The sequence below is a fragment of the Anomaloglossus baeobatrachus genome, chromosome 5, assembly GCF_048569485.1.
Source record: "Anomaloglossus baeobatrachus isolate aAnoBae1 chromosome 5, aAnoBae1.hap1, whole genome shotgun sequence".
Classification (NCBI taxonomy): Eukaryota; Metazoa; Chordata; class Amphibia; order Anura; family Aromobatidae; genus Anomaloglossus; species Anomaloglossus baeobatrachus.
In genome coordinates this window covers 248,470,506-248,488,414 of record NC_134357.1, presented here as the reverse complement: position 1 = coordinate 248,488,414, position 17,909 = coordinate 248,470,506, and positions in this window count along the sequence as shown.

The following is a 17,909-nucleotide window of genomic DNA, read 5'->3' as shown; positions in this document are numbered from 1 at the left end:
GTAGATAGTATAATATGACACTAGGATATCATGTTTAGCCACAAACACAGTGGCACTATAGAATCAGCAAAGTGATCCATCGTCCTAGAGTCCCACTTGATGGGAGCCAAAAGGAGAAAAAGGGGGGGATATTAAAAATAGCAGGGAAACACCATCCGAGCGTGCGAAATAAAACTGTTATAGAGTAATTGCTCATTTAAGTCTTTGGGAGAGAGAGTTTCAAGCTTGAACATCCATCTTGTCTCTCTTTGAAGGATAAGTCTATCCCAATCTCCTCCTCTTTTGGGTCTCAAAACTTTATCGATTCCGATGAACCTCAACACTCGTGCATCCCCACCGTGTTTTTCTGTGACATGTCTGGCCACAGCTGTGTCTCTATGATGTTCCACGTCACCAAGATGTTCACCTATCCTCCGTCTAAATGCACGGATGGTTTTCCCACTATACTCGAGGCCACAAGTACAGTCGATTTTATAGATGACCCCTTGTGTGCGGCAGTTGATAAAATGCTGTATTACATACTCTCTGGAGGTCACATTACTTCTGAAGGTCCTAGTGGTCTGGATGACAGGACATGCAATGCAGCCTGAACATTTGAAACATCCCTTCACACCTCTTACCAGCCAGTTATCCTCAATTGAATGTGCAAAATGCCTGTGGACCAGCCGGTCCGACAGGGATTTCCCTTTCTTATAGGTAATCTGTGGTCTCTTCGGAAGAATTGAGCACAGATCCCTGTCAATTTGTAAAATGGACCAATGTTTACCCAAAATCCGGTGTACGTTGTCCGTGCCATTATCAAAGGTAGTTATAAACCTTGTCAGTCCGACCTGGGTCTCAGTCTTCTTTTTAGGGATCAAAAGTTCAGGTCTTGGTCTCTCCCTTGCCACCTCGTAAGCTTTTTTAATGATGGTTGTAGGGTACCCTCTTTCTTGGAATTTCACTCCCAAATCACAAGCTTGAGCTCGGAAATCTCCTTCCTTGGAACAATTTCTTCTAATCCGAAGAAATTGTCCCTTCGGGATCCCCCTTTTTATGTTCAATCTATTTTTATTGTAAACATATCATATTATACATATACAGCATGTGAAACTGAATGACTGACATGTCAAACTTTTTATAAATTGCATAGTAAAGAAATCAGGTTTTTTCAATCTGTCACAATTTGACCGAATAATGAACACTTTTCATCTATAAACCTCAATAAACATCTTCAAATTGGATTCCGACGAGAACCCAGGAAAAGGGGAGGAGAAGAGAAGAGAGATAGAGAAGAAAAAGGAAAGAAAGGGGGGAGGAGGGAGAAAAATCAGAAGGGGAAGTGTGGGCGAGGTAGGTAGCAGTGTGAGTAAGCTGGGAAGACGAAGGCAGACACACAAGGGAAAGGGGTGGGTAATTCGATTTGATTAGGGTGGGGGAGGGGCACTCTGTCGTCTGAGAATCAGGTGATCCTACATTCTTGTCCGGTTCATCCCTGACCATGCTTTACTCCACCAATTTAATAAGATGTTATGGATCCATTAAAACAGTTTAACAAAATCTGAAGAATCTTTAAATAGGATCCATTCTCCCCAAGTCCTGCAAAATTTGTCTCTAGTACCCGCAATGTCAGCAGAGAGCTCCTCCATCCTATATATGTTTGCCATTTCAGAGTACCACTCCGAGATAGGAGGGATTGTGGAGGACTTCCAGTACCTAGGTATGACGGAGCGCGCCGCCGCCAGGCAGAAGTGGAGTATGTCTCTCTTATGATAAGCGATTGAGTGTGGTAACATAGAGAGGAGGACTATCTTGGGACAGTTATCCACTGCTTTCCCAGTTATAAGCTGATAGTTAGCAAGGACTTTTCCCCAAAACTGTTTTATTCCATCACACTCCCACCAGATATGTGTCATTGTACCGACATCTTGCCCACCTCTCCAGCACATCGCAGACACCGAAGGGAATATAATATGTAGTTTAGACGGAAACTGGTACCAACGTGTCAAAATCTTAAAATTTTTCTCCCCTGCAGAGCACGGGACTGACAATTTGAGTAAATAAGAAACATTTCTTCCACTCATCGGGAGAGAAGTGTTGCTTCAGCTCCTTTTCCCAAGCCAATTGGTAGCCTCGTTTGCCTCAGACCCCAACTCTGATAAGAATACCGTACAGAAGGGAGACTGTGTGTTCAGGCGGGATATTTTTAGTAAACCGTTCCTCAAAGGCACTACAAGTGCCCCGGACTCGACCGACTGTTCTCCCCGGAGAGACAAATGCCCGTAGTTGGAGGAACTCCAACCATTGTGAACTTCTAGACGGGAGTTGTGTCCGAAAGGTTTGGAATGAGGGTAATTTACCATCAATCAGTATGTGTCCCAAGCGGATGTCTTCCTCCGCCCTCCAGCCGAAGTAGTTTCTCTGTTTATATCCAGGGCGAAATGATGGAGTATAGAATAAGGAAGCAAGGGGACTAACTAGTTGTGGAGGGGACATTTTTTTGGATACTATGTGACTAACTTTGAGCGTTTCTTTGGTAAAATCTGAAAGCATCCCTACGTTAGGAAGATCTGAAGGAGGTATCCAAGGGAGGTGTTTGAGAAGGATCTCCAGTCCTCCTTGCTCTACCTGTATCCATTGCTTAGAGTCGCTGTTGAAATGCCAGTCTAATATACGGGTCAAGGCTGCAGCCTGCATGTAGACTCTGAAGTTAGGAAGGCCCGCTCCTCCACACTCCCCTGGAAGAGTAAGAGTGCATAAGTTGATTCTTGGTTTAATTTTACCCCATATGAATCGGATAATAGCAGATTGAAGGGTACGAAAAAAACTACTGGGAGGAGAAATGGGGATGGTTTGAAAGTAGTACAAAAAGCGTGGCAGGATATCCATTTTAAGGACATTCATCCTGCCCATCCAAGACAATTTCAGTCCCCCGTAAGACTTTAAGTTCTTGATTGTACCTTCTAGTAGTGGTAAGTGATTAAGTGTATATAGTTTGGAGAGGTCCGCTGGGATTGAAATACCCAAATATTTAATGGCCGAGGGTCTCCATTTGAATGGGAAGTTAGACATTGCCCGGGAAACTTCAGTTTGGGTCAAAGAGATATTTAAGGCTTCTGATTTTGATAGATTAACTTTAAAGTTACTAAGGCTGGTTTCACACTACGTTTATTTAACATCCGTTCAAAACGTTATTTTAGCGGAAATACGGATCCTGCTTTTACAGCAAAAAACGTATGCAAACGCATCTGTTATTTTGCAGGATCCTGCACTGGATGTTTAGGGGCGGGCATTGGAGTCATGTGATCGGGAGTGAGGGGAACTAGACTGGGAGCCGGCTTCTGACAGCTGCAGACACTGGTAACCAAGGTAAACATCGGGCTTGGATACCCGATATTTATCTTGGTTACGAGTGTCTGCAGCTGCTAGGAGCAGGGCTGCCTGCACACGTAACCAACGTAAACATCGGGTAACTAAGAGAAGTGGTTACGCGATATTTACCTTGGTTACGAGTGTCCGCAGCTCTCAGGTGGGAGAGAGAGGAAGGGGAGGAAGGGGGAAAGACATAGAGAGAGGGTGAGGGAGGGAGGAGGAGAGAGAGACAGATCACGCGAGACTGGTTCTGGGCATGCTCAGTACTTTCTGGGCATGCTCAGTACAAAAGCAGGATCCTGTCTATCAGCACGCCAGCGTTCACCTGCGTTTGCATGCTGTTTAGTCAGGATCCGGTGACTTGCAGTATTTGGACGCAGCTCAAAAACGCTACAAGTAGCGTTTTTGAAACATGTTAAAAAACTGCAAGTCACCGGATCCGCACTATAACGCACGCAAACGCAGGTGAACGCATGTTAACGCGAGTCCATTGCAAATGCATTGAAATGAAAACGCATTTGCACTGGATCCGCTTTTCCGCTAAAAAAACGTTATGGACGGATGTTAAATAAACGTAGTGTGAAACCAGCCTAAGGAGGCCGAATCGTTCGAATTCCATCATTATAGACTGGATCAATATATGAGGTTGTGAGATGTATAACAGGAGATCATCTGCATATAATGCGATTTTATGATGGGTATCCCCGATCTTGAGTCCCTTGATGTTACTATTCCCCCTGAGAGCGTTAGCTAAGTGTTCCATGATGACTACATACAAAAGCGGGGATAAGGGGCAGCCTTGTCTGGTCCCGTTTCGTATAGCAAAGGAGGACGATAAAGCCCCATTAATTCTGACCTTAGCAGTTGGGTTATCATATAAAGCGCCAATTTTCTGTAGAAATCGGGGTCCCAGTCTCAACTGACCCAATGCTGCCCTCAGAAGTCCCCAATGGACTCTGTCAAAGGCTTTCTCAGCATCGATGGCTAGGAGACCCAGCGGGATCGAATTGCTTTTAGCTTTAGCAATAAGAGACAAAGTTTTAATTGTATTGTCTCTTGCTTCGCGGCCTTTGACAAACCCCACCTGGTCTGTGTTAATGACGGAGGGCAGAAAAGGGGACAATCTATCAGCCAAAATCTTAAGGTACCGTCACACTAAGCAACTTACCAGCGATCCCAACAACGATAGGGATCGCTGGTAAGTTGCTAGGAGGTTGCTGGTGAGCTGTCACACTGCGACGCTCCAGCGATCCCACCAGCAACCTGACCTGGCAGGGATCGCTGGAGCGTGGCTACACGAGTTGCTGGTGAGCTCACCAGCAACCAGTGACCAGCCCCCAGCGCCGCGTGGAAGATGCTGCGCTTGGTAACTAAGGTAAATATCGGTAACCAACCCGATATTTACCTTGGTTACCACTGCACGGAGCTACACGTGCAGAGAGCAGGGAGCAGCGCACACTGAGCGCTGGCTCCTTGCTCTCCTAGCTACAGCACACATCGGGTTAATTACCTGATGTGTACTGCAGCTACATGTGCACAGAGCAGGGAGCAGCGCACACTGAGCGCTGGCTCCTTGCTCTCCTACTTACAGCACACATGGGGTTAATTACCTGATGTGTGCTGCAGCTACATGTGCACAGAGCAGGGAGCAGTGCACAATGCTTAGCGCTGGCTCCCTGCTCTCCTACTTACAGCACACATCAGGTTAATTAACCCGATGTGTCCTGCAGCTAGCTACATGTGCACAGAGCAGGAGCCGGCAGCACAGGCAGTGAGAGCGGCGGAGGCTGGTATCGAAGGTAAATATCGGGTAACCAAGGACAGGGCTTCTTGGTTACCCGATGTTTACATTGGTTACCAGCCTCTGCAGAAGCCGGCTCCTGCTGCCTGCACATTTAGTTGTTGCTGTCTCGCTGTCACACACAGCGATCTGTGCTTCACAGCAGGACAGCAACAACTAAAAAATGGCCCAGGACATTCAGCAACAACCAACGACCTCACAGCAGGGGCCAGGTTGTTGCTGGATGTCACACACAGCAACATCGCTAGCAACGTCACAAAAGTTGTTCGTTAGCAGCGATGTTGCTAGCGATGTTGCTTAGTGTGACGGGGCCTTTAGAGTAAAGTTTTAGATCCACATTCAATAATGAGATAGGGCGATAGCTTGCAGCTAATAATGGGTCTTTCCCCGGTTTGGGGATCACACTAATGTGTGCTTCCAGAGACTGAGGGGTTAGCCTTATGTCTTCATCAATAGAATTAAATGTTTTGGCCATTATCGGGGCTAATTGGTCCTTAAGCAATTTGTAAAAAGCCGGGGTGAACCCGTCGGGGCCAGGGGATTTACCTGAGGGAGTAATTTGAATTGCGTTACAGATTTCGGATTCTGATATATCCTCCTCCAGGGTCTCTATAACATTGCTATCTAGGGAGGGCAAGGCTGTCTCTTGTATATATCTCCCGATTCTATCTGCCAGGTCAGTGGGTGAGAGCTCCGCATACTGCCCTTTAATATTATATAGGTCTTCGTAGTAGGACCGAAAGACCTCCAGGATCTCTGTTGGATCATATCTTTTGTCTCCTTTGGTGTTGATGCATGGAATATATGAAGTGCTGGCCCGGGGATGCAAAAGTCGTGCCAAAGGACGACCACATTTATCAGATGAATTATAATAAAAATTTTTGACTCTCTATGGCAGAGAAATTTCTGGTCCAATAGGGTTTTTAGGTTCGTTCGTTTAAGGACGAGGTCAGCCAGAACTGTGGGGGTACGTGTCAGTTTATGTGTATTTTCCAACTCATGGATCTGTGTTAACAAGTTATCAATCTCTTCAGCTCTTTCCCTTTTGATCCTAGAGCCGTGTTTAATCAGTATTCCACGTAAGACACACTTCAAGGTCTCCCATTGGGTAGGCTGAGAAGTTGGGTCAGAACTATGGACTTGCGTAAAGGAGTCGATTGAATCCCTCAACTCCGTTAGGCAGAGATTGTCTTTGAGTAAGTTGTTGTTTAACCTCCAGGTCCATGAGCGCTGGGGGAGGGAGGGTACCTGAAGGGATAGGTAGACTGGGGCATGGTCGGACCAAAAAATGTTCCCTATCTCTAATGGGATGCCAAGCCAGTGCTCCGTGGCTTACCAGAAAAAGGTCTATCCTGCTGTATGAGTTGTGTGGTGGGGAATAATAATGTGTAGTCCTTACCTTGAGGGTTTAGGATTCTCCATACATCAATCAGTCGGAGGGCGTGAAAAGTCCGCTTTAGGGCACGAAGTTCCTTAGTGCGGGTATTGCTCCGTCCAGAGGAGGAGTCCATGGCTGGGTCTAGGGTAAAATTGAAGTCACCGCCAACCACCAATGTCCCCTCTGCAAAATCATATAGCTGCGTCAGAAGGGCCCTACAGGTAGAGATCTGATTAGTGTTAGGTAGGTACCAGTTTGCAATTGTAAACGTCGAATTTGCGACCTTCAGTTTAAGGAATATATAACGACCCTGCTCGTCTATACAGGAGTCGATTATGGTGTGCACTAAGTGTTTATGGAGTGCAATCGATACCCCTTTAGATCTGGCCTCTGGGTTAACGCTGTGAAACCATACTGGATAAAATCTATCTCGTAGTATGGGTACATGATCTTTCTTAAAATGCGTCTCCTGTAGTAGAAGAATCTGAACCTTTTTTTTGTGCATAGAATACAGGACCTGTGAGCGCTTTTGAGGAGTATTAAAACCCCGTTTGTTAATAGAGCAAAAATTGAGGGTGGTCATGTTGGTCCAAGGGCTTCAGAGAGCGTGAAGGGATCCGGGAAAGGTAGGGGAAGGGAGACAAAGAGAAGTGGACCAAGATAGAGAAGAAGAGGAGGAGGAGAGAGTGGGGAGAGAGAAGGAAGAGAGAAGGAAGAGAGGAAAAGAAAAAGAAAAAAAAAAGGGGGAAAGGGGGGGAGGGGAAAAAAAAAGGGGGGCCCTCAAAGAAGGTAAGATGTGTAGGATAGATAGGATAGTCTATCAAGAGACAAAGAAGGCACAAAAAAGGAAAAGTACAGGTAAATCAACAATCGGGGGGGGGGGGGGGGTTAGAATAATCTACACCTGCCTGCAGTGTGTAGACCCCCAGAGGGAAGTAGGCTTTCAACGGAGGTCTGCTCCTCCCGGGCCGACCAACCACCCAGTTTAAGAATTGTACAAAGTACTGAAAGCTGAATAAAACAGCAACACACCTAGCTCCATCAATTTCTGAATAGCTTAGTGAACATATAAACCTCTAAACATTCAAACGTGTAGCCCTTTAAAGGATGTTTAGCCAAGGATAACTATCTGGGCATGTGAGATAATGAGATATATCAGGGCAAGATTTTATCCCTAAGCCATTTTACTTGGACCTTTAAAGACCATTTTTCACACCTAGCGTCGGACATAAGCCTATATGGAAAAGGAACAATAAACTCAATAAACTGAGTCTCCAGATGAGACAATAGATAGACTCCTTTTCTCTTCTTCTCTGCGAGCTTCGATTCCTCCTACGAGCCCCAACCCGTTGTGGTAGGGGGACATTGGCCTCCATCCCAGAGGTACCGTGAACATAAGGCCAGTCTGTAACCGGAATATGTACAATGGGTATCTCAAGGGCCGCGCAAAAGCTTGGAAGATCTGTCAAAGAATGAAGCACATGTAGGAGTCCAGCATGTCGGACCTGTAATTTGAATGGAAATCCCCATGAGTATAAGATATTCCTTTGTCGGAGGGCATCCAGGAGAGGTCTCAGGACTTTGCGTTTCTGTAGTGTATGACGGGATAAATCTGGCAACAGTTGGACTGGTGTATTTTTGAACAGAATGGAGTCCTTCTGTCGAGCCTTGTTTAAGATCTCTTCTTTTTTTTTATATTTATGCACTCTGCAGATGACATCCCGTGGGTTGGAGCCTTCTACTGGTTTAGGGCACAGGGATCTGTGTGCCCTATCCAGTTCCAGACGAGAGTCTCGTGGGAGGCCTAATATGGAGTTGAATAGGCGCCGTAGAGATTCATCCAGATCTTGGGGGGCCAGAGACTCAGGGATACCCCTTACCCTGATATTGTTTCGCCTACCCCTATTTTCTAAATCATCCAGCAGACCTGTCAAATGCTCAATCTGAAGAGCTTGCGTAGACAGGGCCTGTGCTTGAGAAGCAAGTTGTGCTGAGATAGAGGCCGTGCAGAATTCAGAGGTTGCCATGCGTTCATTTAGCTGTTGCATCTCTCCTTTTATAGACGCTGACTCTGCTTTATATGAGGCCTCCAATCTGGTTATGTAATTTTCCATTTCTTCTCTAGTGGGATCCCCCTTTTTAAATGTTTCGGGTGACAGCTATCCCACCGAAGTAGGGAATTCGATGCTGTCGGTTTGTAGTAGGTGCAAGTCTGCAGACCTCCTTCAACATCTTTGCGGATCAAAATATCCAAAAAGGGTAAAGAGCCCCCTTCCTCAAACACAGATGTAAACCTTAGACCAGTATTATTCACATTCAGGCCCGCCACATAGCTTCATAAATCATTCCCTGGACAATTCCAGACCATGAGGATATAATCTATGTAGTGGGTCCAAATTTCGAAATGTTGTGTAACCTCCTCCGTCTCATGTGTAAAGATCATAGTCTCCTCCCACCAGCCCAGGAGCAAGTTGGCATACGATGGGGCACAAGGACTCCCCATCGCAGTGCCCCTGAGCTGGTGGTAGAAACGGCCATCAAAGAGGAACACATTTTTGGTCAAACAGAAGTACAGGAGTTTCAGAACAAACTCATTATGTTGTCGATATTGAGTGCCTCTTGTGGAGAGAAAATATCTCTCCGCCTCCATCCCTTTGTCATGTGGGATGGAGGTATAGAGAGCCTCAACATCAATACTTCCGAGAGTGGCACCAGTCTGAACAGTAATGCCCTCCAACTTACGTAAAAGGTGTGGTGTGTCCTGAATGTAGGACTGTTAGGCCAAAACAAACAGTCTCAAGACTCTATCAAGATAAATTCCACAGTTCTGGGTAAGGCTGTTGATACCCGAGACGATCGGTCTCCCTCTCAGGGGAACCAACCCTTTGTGCACTTTTGGAAGACAGCAGAAGGTTGCCATGACAGGATTTTTTTGAAACAAGAACTCATATTCAGACTTGGCGATGACTCCAATCACCAAACCCTCATCCAGAATTATTCTCAGTTCCTCCATATAGGCCTTGGTTGGATTCCCAGGGAGAACCTCGTATCCATTCCGGTCACTCAACAATCCAACACAGAGATCGACATATTTGTACATATCCATAACGACCACATTGCCACCCTTATCCGAGGGTTTTATGATAATGTTGTCGTCGCCCTCCAGATTTTTCAGGGCCTGGATCTCCATCCTGTCCAAATTATATTTAGAAAAGGTACTAGTCACAGACAAAGACCTAAGTTCATTTGTTACCAACTCCTCAAAAATGTCTATCTCTGACAAATCACCTACTGCGGGTGGAGTCTTGGAACTTTTATTTTTGAGGGTTGTAAAGGGGCCTAGACCCTTCAAATTCGAGTCCTCCTCCTCCAAGCTGTTCAAGAGTCTTATGTCTGGAAGTAACTCAGTTGGAATATCCAGATCTTGACAAATCCTGGCATCCTGTCTGAGAAAATGCTTCCTCCACCTCAGTTTTCTTAAAAACAAATTGAGGTCCATAATGGACTCGAACAGATCAAAATCGGAGGTTGGGACAAATGATAATCCTCTTTTTAAAAGGCCAATTTCTATCGGACTGACTACCTTTTCGGACAGGTTAATGATCTCTATGTTGGATGTCATATGCCTCTGTGGAATTGCCGGTTTCTGAGAAAATGGGGTTCAAAAGGGTGGGTAGGGGAAGTAAAATCCACCCTCTCTCCCGATTTATAACCACCCCTCCCCCTTCCTTTGCCCTTATTTTTATTTTTCTTGGACCTCCTAAAACCCTTGGTGTCTGAGGTTTCCGTTTCCGTGGAGGATGGTACTGTAGGGGGATATCTGGACCTGATTTGGTTATTGATAACCTGATAAGCTTGGTTATCTTTAAAATCCAAGATGTCCCTATTGTACTGTTTATGTTTTCGTTCCTTTAGATGATATTGGAACCATTCCAGGCTATCATGTAGCTTTTTTTCTTTATTAGCGAAGTCTGGTTCACCAGAATATTTCTTGGTAACCTCAATAGATTCCTTGAGTTTAATATTCAACTGAGAGAGGGTAGCTTTCTCCTCTTTTAACATAATCTGCATGAGTTTCAAAGAGCTATTAGTGGCCTCTCTCTCCCAGTTGGTAACAAAGGAGGCACTTTTATACCGTGGCCCAACTGACAATTGAATTCTTAGGCCCCTTGGGACGATTCCTGCCTTAATGTAGCTTTCCAAAGTTTGGACCTCCCACCATAAGACAATTTGGTCTCTATAAATCTGGGTTAGTTCATTAAAGGCTGCACCATATGACTGTATATATTTTTTCTGTGTGAACTCCTTGTCTGAAAAGACATTTCTGGCTTCAGCTAACCACTCAGCAGTATTTAGCCTGGTGGATAGGAACCCTGCTATTACTTAATTAATAAATCAGCAATCCCAATATATCGTGTATAAGGTAAGCATTAAAATTAATTCCTTTATTAATAATCTTAAAAAAAATCATCAGTGTACTTCCGGCTGAGGTGGGCGTTACCTTTGTGGAACGCACGCGACTTTACTTGGGAAGTTGAAGTACACGTGTTGTATTGAGCCTCTATGGTGGGATCCACATGGCTTTAATTAAAACACTATGGTTTTGTGAGGGCTGGCAACAAGGACCTGACTGATAATTAGCACTATGTCCCCTGAAGAGTCGCTGTGACGAAACGCGTCGGGATGCCATCAGGGTCAGTGTAGGGGTCCAGCTCAAGACCTAATAGATGTGGTCCGTCCTTGTTAGGACGGAAGTTCGGGGCAGCTGGCATTTATTATTTTCTGACCCCTAGGCTGAATAGGGACAGCGAATACAGGATGACTCTATTGCACATATAATTCGGACAGAGAAACTGCATGCCCTCTTATGAAAAAGGACTGGGTGAGACCATTCCTATTTTAATACCTTTTATATGTTAATATCTATCTGTGATTGACCATTGTCAGCATTGTTAGAAATTACTAATTAATTTATGTAGGTATTTATAATTTATTTTGCTGAGTTTTTTTTAATTGGACCACTGTCCTTTGATGCTAGCACAATCACTCCTTGGTTTGTTTGTTTAGTTTTTTTTTCCTTGTGTTTTTTCTAACTTGTGGCCATCACCAGAAAAGACCCTAACTAGGGCATTATGTACCGGTCGATTGACTAAGGTGGTAGTGGTTAATTACCAAGTCTGGTGTTGGCTTTGTGAGCCTGATCTGTTCATATTAGAATAACTGAGGTTGTTTTTTTTTTAAAGATTATTAATAAAGGAATTAATTTTAATGCTTACCTTATACACGATATATTGGGATTGCTGATTTATTAAGTTGATAAGCCACCCCAGCCTTGACAGCGTGTCTAGGCAAATCTGCACGCTTTCTGAGCAAACTTGAAGAGAGCTCCCCTTCACAAGTAGGTCGTCCAAATAGGGAACGACCAGGACGCCTCTGGGGTGTAAAATGGACATGACGGCAGCCATGACCTTTGTAATGACCCGAGGCGCAGTGGCCACTCCAAAGGGGAGGGCCCTGAATTGGAAATGACTGTGTCCTACGGCAAAACGAAGGAACCGTTGATGAGATACGCATATGGGAATGTGTAAATAAGCATCTTGAACGTCTATGGAAGCTAGGAATTCTCCAGGTTCCATGGCGGCTAGTACTGCTCTCAATGATTCCATTCGGAAGGTCCAAATCCGTACGGATCTATTCAGCCTTTTGAGGTCCAAGATAGGGCGGACGGAGCCATCTTTTTTGGGAACGACAAAAAGGTTTGAATAGAAACCTTTGCCGCGCTGTTCCAGGGGCACTGGAATGATAACGTTTGCTTTCTGTAACGAGGCTATGGCCTGAAATAAGGCCTGGCTTTGCGTTTTGGACTTTGGAATACGAGAACGCAGAAACCTGTTGGCCGGCAGGGAATGGAAATCGATCTTGTAACCTAAGGTGACGATTTCTCGAACCCAAGCATCGTGAGTGTGGTTTAGCCAGATATCCCGAAAAAGCAGAAGCCGCCCTCCAACAGGAGTCGGATCTGAGGGATACCTGGCGTCATGCTGAGGGGGGCCTGAACAGGGCGAGGTCCCTTAGGTTTAGATTGCTTGGAGTGGGAACACCAGGAAGAGCCCCTTGAGGGACCGGATCCTTGATCTAAGCGTTGGGACGATCCTTGTGCTGATGGTTTTTGGGGAGCGGGCCGAAAGGACTGCCTGCGCCAAGAAGATTTTTTTTAAAATTCCTGGATACAGGCCGCTTTTGTGGTAAAATGGTACTTTTACCACCCGTCGTCTCAGATATGAGTTTGTCCAGGGATTCTCCAAACAGACGAAGGCCATGGAAGGGGAGTGTGGACAGGGATTTCTTGGAGGCACTGTCCGCATTCCATATCTTTAGCCACAGGACTCTGTGGGTAAAGACAGCATTGGCTGCCGTTAGGGCTGACAAACTAGCTGCATCTAGGGGATCAAGGATCTCAAAAGCCTCCAGAGGAATATTACAAGAGCGAAGCATCCTGCGCAGGTTCATACTCCACACACCCATAGCTCTCGCGACCCATGTCAAGGCAAACGGGGCGAAGGGAGGAGCCCGAAGCCTGGAAAATAGATTTGACCGCAGCATCAACTGCGTGGTCGGACGAGTGTTTGAGAGATGCGTTGTCTGAAAGAGACATAACCGTCTGTTTAGCCAGCCTGGATACTGGCGGATCCACAACGGGGGGGGGGTTCTTAACCATTTCAGATGGAAAGGGATAAGCGAATGAAGTGAAGGGTTTTTTATTAAACCTTCTATCAGGGTGATCCCACAGTTTAGATATGATTTGACGAAAAACCGGATCATGGGCAAAGGACTTAGGAGACTTCTTGGCCCGCTTGATTGCCGACTGAGAAGTCGGGTCCGGAGGCTGATCAGAAATCGACAGAGAGTGATTGACAGCCGAAATTAGTGTGTCTTCTATATGCCTAGACTCAGAAGGGACATCTGAATCAGAGTCTTGGGAATCATGACTACTAAAAGTCACGGAGCCTGGGTCAGACTGACCATCGTCCGAGTTGGATGAGGCGTAGCGGTCGCTGAGCGGCAAGGTCATCTATCCTTTTAGACATTAGAAGAGCCCGTGCAGGAATAACGTCATCAGACGGGGGTGCTGCATGGCTGGTGGCCGGAGCAGAATCCAAAGACTGCACGGCCTTCTGGTCCGGCAACGGGGTCTGTTGTGACACGGTAGTAGGGGCATCACAGCCCCGGCATAGTGGATAGCTTCGGCTATTAGAAAACAAGCGTCCACAGGTGGTACAAGCATAGTACAGGTCCGTAGAGGACGCCTGGGAAGCTTTATTACCCTTGCGGTTACGCATGTCAGCAACAGAGTCCTACAGTCCTATAGGGATAGGGTTACCGCTGTTACTAAGAGTGAGGAGCCACTAGTAGTATTATAAAGTGACTGCTATGCAGAGCCAGTATATACCGATAGCAAAATGGCATAGACTGTCAAACAGTCGGCATATACCTGCAGGCAGAGCCAGTATATACCGCTAACAGCTGATATACACCGCTAGCCAGCAGGCACACACCGCTGGAGAGACAGCGATATACCGCTGAGCAGAGCAGTATATAGCGCTGTAGAAGTGCAGAGCCAAGGAGGCGATCTCACCTGTGTTTCCTCCCCACGTGGAAGATGGCATCCAGCGTTCCTGGCAGCATGGAGGGGAGAGACGGTTCCCGGAGGCTGATTGGTCCCAGGGCTGAGCTGCTGCTGACTGAGGGAGCGGCTTCCAGAGCAGTGAGAAGGGGCGTTGCTAGTATGCAGGCCGACGCCGGCGGCTAAATTAATTAGGCTCCCCGGGATCACGGCCTGCATCGCCCCACCGGTGCCTTTTTAGGAGGCGGTTTGGATGCAGGGGACAGAGGACTCGTCGTCTTCCTACCTGCTCCTGACTCCGTCTGAAGACGCGTCGGTCCGAGGATGCGGGGATCTCAGGGACGCATCTTCGGCTCAAGGCTGAAGCAGGTCCTCGGCTCTGCTTAGCCCTCTGGAGCTACCTTGGTGTGAGGTGCTTCCAGGGAGCCTGGAGGGGTACGCAGACCCGACCACTTGGGCGCGAGGGAAGACTGACGGCGTGTGCACGCCAGGTTTCCTCTGCCTGTAAACGGGGGGAACGAGGGTGGCAGGGCACCCTGGTATTGCCCCATAATCAAAAATAGAATGATAAGAAAAAACAAAATAAATAAAAAAATAAGCTGGCCTGGGGCTCAGGACAGACATGTCAGCATCCCTGCTGACACTAGAAAAAAAACAGCTAGTTTCCTGCCTAGCTAGGGTATATGCTGTGGGAGGAGGAGCTAACACTTTTTCAAATCTAGTGTCACGCCTCCCCTGGAGACATCATAATACCTACTGTCTGTGTCCCCCAATGAAAAGGCGAGAAAGGAACATTAATTGTTTTTATAAGCGTTTTTTGACTAACACTAACTCAAGGACTTCAACTAACGCCACTGGTTTCTTCTCTTCTTTTAAACATTCAAATATCGTACCCCACCATGAAGTGGACCTATCCCCTCCTGTACATTTCCCAGTATAGTATGATGCTCCCTTAGTGACATGCACATGCTCTCTTCCCCACACTACATACCTCATCACACATGATGTCTCACCAAAGCCATGCCACGTACCCCACTCCACATAGTTTAGTAGTGGCTAAGTGAAAACAAATAATGAAATAAAATACATGTTCTTGACCCAAAGTGAGATCCTCCGACTTTGGCTGTGTATGGCTCATTGCAGCAGACACACAGAATTAATAGTGGATCCTTGCAGCTACAATTCCGGTAGTCAATAGGAGAATAGCTATGAGCAAATCAACAGTGAAGTCACTAGACTAGGACTTCAAATTGAGGAACATTTCACTGGCGATGAAGACATGTTTCTTACATAGTCTGGTCTTTTCTGTAGTTACATGCAATAAAGAAAAAAGAAGAATCAGTGTCTTTGAAATGTGGAGCTGGAGAAGAATGTTAACAAAATTATGGATGGTAATTGTAACGTAGTCCAATGTAGTCCACTCAATCAATTGTAACGTCCCTGTTCATGCTTACTGGTCCAAGTATCGGTGGTGAAATGCACCCGTTCACACACAGAGTTTCTCAAGGAAGCGGTGATGTTGTGTGCAACATGCTGGTGTAGCGTGGGCACACCTTTCTTAGAAAAGTAGTGGCGACTGGGCATCTGGAACTGGGGCACAGCGACAGACATAAGGTCTCTAAAATCCTGTGTATCCATCAGGCGGAAAGGCAGCATTTCCGTAGCCAAGAGCTTACAGAGGGATAAAGTCAACCTCTTAGCTTTGTCATGGGTTGCAGGAAATGGCCTTTTATTTGTCCACATCTGAGGGACAGATCTGGCTGCTGTGTGTAGACGGTGTTGAGTAGGGTGTCCCTGGAAAAATGCAGCTTTGTGAGGAAAGTGCAGGCGTAGACATGATGTTGCCTTCATCCAACGTTGGTGCTATCGATGTCTGAGAGAGCTGTACACACGTACTTGTTTCCCCTTCCAAACCAACTGACGACCTACCAAGCAAACTGCCTGTTGCGGTTACAGTGGTGGAAGTTGTGCATGGAAAACCAAGTGTGACAGCTGTCCCCACAGTCCTAGAAGATGAAGAGCGCGCGGATGCACTTGAAGGGGCAGGCGGTGGATGGTTTGCTCCGCTAGGCTGCATTGCAGCATGGTGAACTTTCCACTGGGACATATGATATTTATTCATGTGACGATTCATGGAAGAAGTTGTCAAACCGCTGAGGTTTTGCCCTCTACTAACAGAATCACGACAAATTTTACAGATCACATAATTTGGGCGATCTTTTGCTATGTCAAAAAAGGTAATAGAAAATGAGTGGGACTCAGCACCAATATAGATGAATAAAAATCTTCATGCTTTATTTGAAAAGTTTAAAAATAAAGAAAAGGGTCACAAATCATCCAAAATTGCCATGCGACTTGCCGTGCGGCTTGACGCGTTTCGGACACAAAAGGGGAATTTAAAAACAGTCCTTAATCATAAGCCATGTAGGATGGGAGGCAAAAGATATATATAGCACCTTAAGAAGCAATGAAATACAAGAGCAAGATGGAAAACAGAAAGGGAGTCCACCCAAAAACATGCAAATTAGTAAGAGGGTTGGTATATCATTGGATTCTCTTAACCCCATATGCGTATGTATATCTACTGGGGAATTCATGAAAAACAATTCTTAGATTACAAAAAGACCTCAAAATAAGGTCAATGCAAGCATACATGTGTATATGTGCACCATTCCACCCACCCATATATTTCGTATAGCAATTATTTCACTAAGGAAACAAAAAAGATTATTTCATTGGTCTATGAAAAGATGTTCATGCAGATATTATAATAAGTGGATATATCTTATATAGATGGTATGTGTACACATGCATATAAATGCATGTGCTCTGTGGGTGCAGGGCAAAGAAAAAGATAGATAGAAATAGAAATACATGTATGTGGACTAGATATTATATCGTCTCCAGTATAGGATTTTATATATTATAGACATATGAAAAAAAAAAAAAAAAAAAATATTTTTATTTTAGTTTTTATTTTTATTACTATATTTTGTATGTGTAGCTATATGAGCTCTATGTACACATGTGTGCAGTGTATACACATGTGTACGATGGAAGAAACATATAAAGCATAGGATATCCAGGAATTCAGAATTATAAAAAAATGAAAAAAAAAAAAAAAAACTTTTTATTTTAGTTTTTATTTTTATTTCTATATTTTGTATGTGTAGCTATATGAGCTCTGTGTACACATGTGTGCAGTGTGTACACATGTGTACGATGGAAGAAACTTATAAAACATAGGATATCCAGGAATTCAGTTATGAGAATTATTAATGAGATTTATATCCTACTCTGAGATATGAGTAATTCTCCAATAAATTCACATTATCCTTTTGTTAATATTCATATCTTCTGATTGTTTCCTCAGTATATATCTATCACACAAAATGTTCATATGGCCATTGATATTGGAGGTGAGGTAGAATAAAAAAAAAAAAAAAAAACAAAAAAAAAACAAAAAAAAACAACAAACCTATGATTATATTTCATATATATATATATAATAATCATATGACATAGCGTAGATCGGAACGATAATTAAGTCCCTTTGGATGCCGGGTATCGAGCCGTAATATCCATTTGGCCTCGGTGTAGAGAAGTTCACGAAACCAATCACCTCCTCTTAGAGGTTTTTTGACTTGCTCGATGCCTACAATGTTCATAGTGGAAAAATCACCGTTGTGAAGGTCAAGAAAATGTCTGGTGAGACCTGAAATAGATCTTTTATATTTCGGCGGATTCGAAGAAAG